The sequence below is a fragment of the Microtus ochrogaster genome, unplaced genomic scaffold, assembly GCF_000317375.1.
Source record: "Microtus ochrogaster isolate Prairie Vole_2 unplaced genomic scaffold, MicOch1.0 UNK37, whole genome shotgun sequence".
In the NCBI taxonomy this organism is placed as follows: domain Eukaryota; kingdom Metazoa; phylum Chordata; class Mammalia; order Rodentia; family Cricetidae; genus Microtus; species Microtus ochrogaster.
In genome coordinates, this window is record NW_004949135.1 from 3,468,691 (window position 1) to 3,474,529 (window position 5,839).

Sequence of the window (5,839 nt, forward strand, 5' to 3'; positions counted from 1 at the left end):
ATAGAAACTGTATTGATTAAGTCACTGTTTGGCCCATTAGCTCTAGCTTCTTATTGGCTAAATCTTACATCTTAATATAATCCATTTCTCTTAATCTGTGTATCGCCACATAGCAGTGACTTACTGGCTAAAGTTTTGGCATGCCTGACTCTGGTGGCTTCACTGTTACTCTCTGACTTTGCCTTTCTTCCTCCCGGCATACAGCCTAGCTTTCCTGACTTAGTTCTGCTCTTTCCTGCCATAGGCTCAAAGCAGTTTATTTATTTGTTAACCAATAAAAGCAACACATAGACAGAAGGAGCTCCCATACCACACACACACACACACACACACACACAAACATATGTGTGTGTGTTTAATTTTCAATTCTTTTCACAATCTGAGTGAGAAAAAAAATCTTGTTTCCATAATCATTAAGGTTTCTGACTTTTTTTTTCACCTTCATTTCTTGAAAAACAGTACTTCATTCCTCCATTAATCCATTTCTGTTATTCTTCACTAAGTCAGCATTGCAGTCTGCAACTTAAAAACCATCTTGTCCTCTATTGTTCAACTATCTCATCTATAATAAAGAGGGGTTCTTAGTCTCTTTATACACACATATGATGTCTACTTTTCTTGAATGACTTGATTACCTAATATCCTTCAACCTACTTTATTTCTCAATTCCAAATATGTATTTTTCTATTTATCATCATATGTTGGGTCCTGTCAACTCAATTATTACTTTAGATTTCTATATTCTTATACTTAATTTAGCTCCAAGATTTAAATAAGATACTTTATATTGATTACATGGTGATTTCAATTTATAATACTAATTTTTCTCCAAATTCTAAATTGTAACACAAATATTTGTTGCCCATTTTTATTTCTGTCTCTATCATGTCTCTTATATGAGCTTGTGTTACATATCTAATTTTCATTTGGTGGTTCTGTATCAGCAAATGGAAGACCAAGTCATACAGTTGTTTAACTCAACAATTTACTTTTCCCTTTGTTGTAAAGATAATAAATATTCACCTAAAAATCATAAATCTTATTGTTTCAAAAAACAATGAAGTTCTTGTAAGTTCATAACATAAGCTCAGGTCTCACTATCGTTTCCAAGCTAGAGTTATCCCTCTGCAAATGGACTTCTTTGACATTAGTATATCTCAACATTAGTACTGTAGTGCTCCAGTAGAATATATCATCTTTGCATCATCTAGGTAAACCCGATAAACCCACATCTAATTGAAATTATGCTGGGAGCATGCAGTTGATAATGCAGAGAAAATGAATTTGATTCAATGAGATTCTAGGCCAGGATATGGAGCAGGTGAATGAGCTAAAGGAGAATAGAAATAAGGCCCTGAGTGCTGGAAACATGGATGATGCCATACAATGCTACTCTGAAGCAATTAAAGTAGATTCCCAGAAACATGTGCTTTATAACAATTGTTCTGCAGCCTATGTCAAGAAAGGATACTACCAGAAGACCTACAAGGATGGCTGCAAGATTGTTGACCTGAATGAATTCTGACAGGAGCAATCAGTATTCAAGAAAAGCAGTAGCCTTTGAGTTCCTAAATCTATTTGAAGAAGCCAAAGAAACCTATAAAGAATGTTTAAAACATGAAGCAAATAACCTCCAATTCAAGGAGGTTTTGCAGAATATGGAGGCTAAGTTGTCAGAGAGAAAATGCATGAATTATTCTAACTTGCCTAATCTATACCAAAAGTTGGAGAATGATGCCAGGACAAGAACTCTGTTTCATGACCCAACCTACCTGGAACACATAAAACAGCTAAGGAACAGACTTTCAGATGTGGGCATAAAAATACAAGATTAATATACCATTCATTACTACTTTCAGTGTAATCTTTGGGGTTGATCTGGACAGTATGGATTAATAGAAAGAGGCAGCAACACCCCAAACCCCACCACCTTGCAATAAAAAGGCTAAACCTGACCCAATAGAAGAAGATATTCCAGAGAATATGAAAAAGGCACTGAAAGTAAAATAGATGGGAAATAATTCCTACAAAAAGAAAAGATTTGACATGGCTGCTGCGGGACATTGACCTTGTACCCTGTAAAGATTTATCAGTAGTATTTTAATAAAATGTTGATTGGTCAGTAGTCAGGCAGGAAGTATAGGTGGAACAACGAAGTAGGAAGTATAGGTGGGGCAATGAGAATAGGAGAATTCTTGGAAGAGGAAAGACTCAACCAAGTCTTAACCAAGATGTAGAGGAAACAAGTTGAGAATGCCTTGCTGATAAAAGGTACCAAGCCATTTGGCTAATATAGACAAGAATTATGGGCTAATATAAGATGTAAGAATCAGTTAATAAGAAGCCTGAGCTTCTTATTATTATTCAAAAAATAATGTAGTTTTTTGTGTGTTTCTTTGAAGCTGAACAGCAGTAGAGCTTGTGGAACAGAAACCTTCTTTCAACAAGTGGTGTACAATGTGGGAATAAATCCAATTAAAACCTGAAAGAGTTTGAAATGTAATTCTAGACAAAAACGAACAGAATTAATCATGGATTCTTGGTAGCAGCATTTTCTCAGGTCTGCTATATTTGCCAGAGGCAAGTGCACCTCATTTAGGAGCAGCTACCAAACTCAGCCTTAGCTAAAATAACTTTTCAGCCCTTTTAAGAGGCCATGCTCCAAAACACTTAAATAGTATTTACAAATAGCTGAAAGCATGGATCTTTGTGATGGCTGGAACCTTGAAAGACCATAGAGTTGTGGCAATAAACATGGCTCTGACCAGTACCTCTGCCATGATGCTAGACTCTCAGAAATCTAAGGAATGGGCTGGATCCAGCTGGCAAAGCCACAGTTTTAATAATAACCTTATCACTTATCAAATTAAAGACTCATGTAGTCAGAAAAAGATAGAGATATAGTTTAGAGCGATTCAAATTTTTTTTTTAAAAAGCTATACATGGCTCACAGTATTTTGACATTGTACCCTGTAAAGAATTATCAGTTGTAATTTTTAATAAAATGCTGACTGGCCAGTAGCCAAACAGGAAGTGTAGGTGGGGCAACAAGAATAGGGGAATTGTGGGAAGAGGAAAGACTCAGTCTGTAGTGTGACCCAGATGCAGGGAAAGTAAGATGAGAATGCCTCGCTGATAAAAAGTGCCAAGTCATGTGGCTAAAATAGACAAGAATTATGGGCTAACATAATAGGTAAGAAGAATTAGTTGATAAGAAGCCTGAACTAATAGGCCAACCAGTTTATAATTAATGTAGACATTGGTGTGTTTCTTTAAGGCTGAATGACTGTGGAACTGTCAGGACAGAAACTTTTTGTCAACACATGGCCTTAAAGCATTTGATAGGGCCAAGGAAATGGACCCCACCAATATGACTTACATAACGAATCAGAAGCTGTTCACTTTGAAATACAAAACCTGGGAACTCAAGAAGGTGATTGAAGTGGGCAGAGAGAAACGAGAGGGTTGGCAACAGACTGCCAAAACTTATACTCGAATTGGCAATTCCTATCAAAGAAGAATAGTACAAAAATGCTACCATTTCTATAATAAATCTCTACCAGAGCACTAAATCCTAGACATGCTCAAGAAGTGCCAGCAGGCAGAGAAAAACCTGAAGGAACAAAAGTAACTGACCTACATCAATCCTGACTTGACTTTGGAGAAGCAAGGACAATGAATGCTTCTAGAATGGTGATGCTCCCAGGCCATGAAGCACTATACAGAAGCCATTAAATGGACCCTAAGAGATGCCAAACTGTATAGTAACTGAGCTGCCTGCTACATCAAACTCCTGAAGTTTCATCTGGAACTCAAGGACTGTGAGGATTGTATCCAGATGGAGCCAATCTTCATCAGGGTTATGCCCAGAAAGCAGTCTCTTGGGAAACCATGAAGGGCTATACATATGCCATGGATGTATACCAGAAGGAGCTGGACCTGGACTCCATTTGTAAGGAGGTAGCAGATAGTTAACAGTACTGTATGATGTTATAGTACAACAGACATGACAGCCCTGAGGATGTGAAGCTGGGGGTCATGGCTGACCCTGAGGTGGAGCAGATTATGATTGACCCAGCTATGAGATTCATCCTGGAACCGATGCAAAAGGACCCCCTGGCTCTGAGCAAACATTTAAAGAATGCTGAAATGACACAGAAGATCCAGAATCTGGTGATAACTTAGTTTTTCCCTGTTTCCTTTGCCCAAGTGGAAATGTGAACTGGGAAGGTGGTGAGGAGCACTGTTCAGAGTTGGGAAAAGAAAGGCTTATCTTTATAATTATATATACCTTCAAGGAAGACATTCATCCATTGCCACCTCAGGCCCTCTCACACAAGCTTGGTCTCTTCACTGCTGACCTAGACTGCCTTTGCCTGCCTTGGCTAAAAGCCCTGTCACTGTCTCAGCTGCTCACCTATAGTTAATTATTTTTCATTTGGGGCAGTGGATGCATAAGGTAAGGGGAGATATTCTTCCCAACCTAGGATCTCAGCTATTTTCACTTGTTGTTACCCCACATCCTTCAATAACACAAGCCAGTTAGGCATGGTTATATGTTTATTTTTTTTAAAAAAATATCTTATTCTGCAGCCTAGCTCAACAACCCCATAAGATTTCAATTGATATCAGTTCTCCTCATGGCCAATAAAACATCCATGATATTTCCCAAAGCTATTCTCTGAATACCCTATTTATTCCTGATAGTTTCTTAATATTCTTGCCATGTTTACTTATTTTATGCTATCCAAACAAGACAAAGGTGTTCTGTCACAGAGCTATTTCAAGGTGAATACAGTAATTTTTTTTTTTTTTTTGCCAAAGCTGCTTTCTTCACTGGACTGAAGCGCTGATTAAAAATGGTATCTGTAACATGTCTCCAAAATATCCATTATTCTGTTACCTACTTTTTCTTCAAGCTCAATGTGTCTAAAAGATTAGAAGTCATCATATTTCTTATGTGGCTGTGTGTATAGTTTTAAAAATCCCATTATATTACAAGATCTGTAATAGTGAGGACTCCAGTTATTCTTTTTGAACTTCAAGGCTTTAAAACAATGGTAATCACAGTAATGGCATAAATTATTCTACAATAAATATGTAACACTATGCTTTGATGAAAAGGGTGAAGCTTTGAGGAGAGTTTCCTACCAGTAGGCTGCCCAATACATACCCCTATCCACTGGATCCTGCAACCTAGAGCCCAGTGGTCATACATCATCCTAATCAAGAAGAAGAAGAAAACAATTTTAAACCTAACTTTATGAAGATGATGGAGACCTTTAAAGAAGTAATGATAAACTTCTCCCTTAATGAAATGTAGAAAAAGACAAAGAAAAAATGGAAGAAAATAACAAGTCTCTCAAAAAAGTCCAAAAAAATTAATAATTTAACAACAACATTACCTGCAGAAAGCCTACAAACTTCACCTGAACAGTGAACTATTGAATAGCCACTGGCTCTAGAGAAAAAGAAAGAAAGAAAGAAACAAAAAGAAAGAAATAAAAGACTGACAAGAATTGAACAAAAATGAAGGCAGTACTAACATTAAAGTTCATAGCACTGTCTACATAAAGGAAGTGGAGAAACCTAACACTAGTGACTTAACAACACACCTGAATGTTCTAGAAACAGAAGAAAGCAGACTCACCCAGGTGGAGTAGAAGACAGGAAATAATCAAATTGAGGTCCAAAATCTAAACAATAGAAACAAAAAAAAAAAACACGATAAAGAATCAATGAAACAAAAAGCTGGTTCTCTGAGAAAATTAACAAGCTAGACAAACCCTTGTCCAAACTAATCAATGGGCAGAGAAGAGAGAACGTCAAAATTAACAAA

At 36.9% G+C, this 5,839-nt stretch overlaps 1 pseudogene; it reads left to right on the forward strand.

Annotated features, from left to right (window-relative positions):
- The first annotated feature begins 1,312 nt into the window (after window positions 1–1,312).
- LOC101991330 lies at window positions 1,313–4,185 on the forward strand (annotated as a pseudogene).
- The last annotated feature ends 1,654 nt before the right edge of the window (window positions 4,186–5,839 follow it).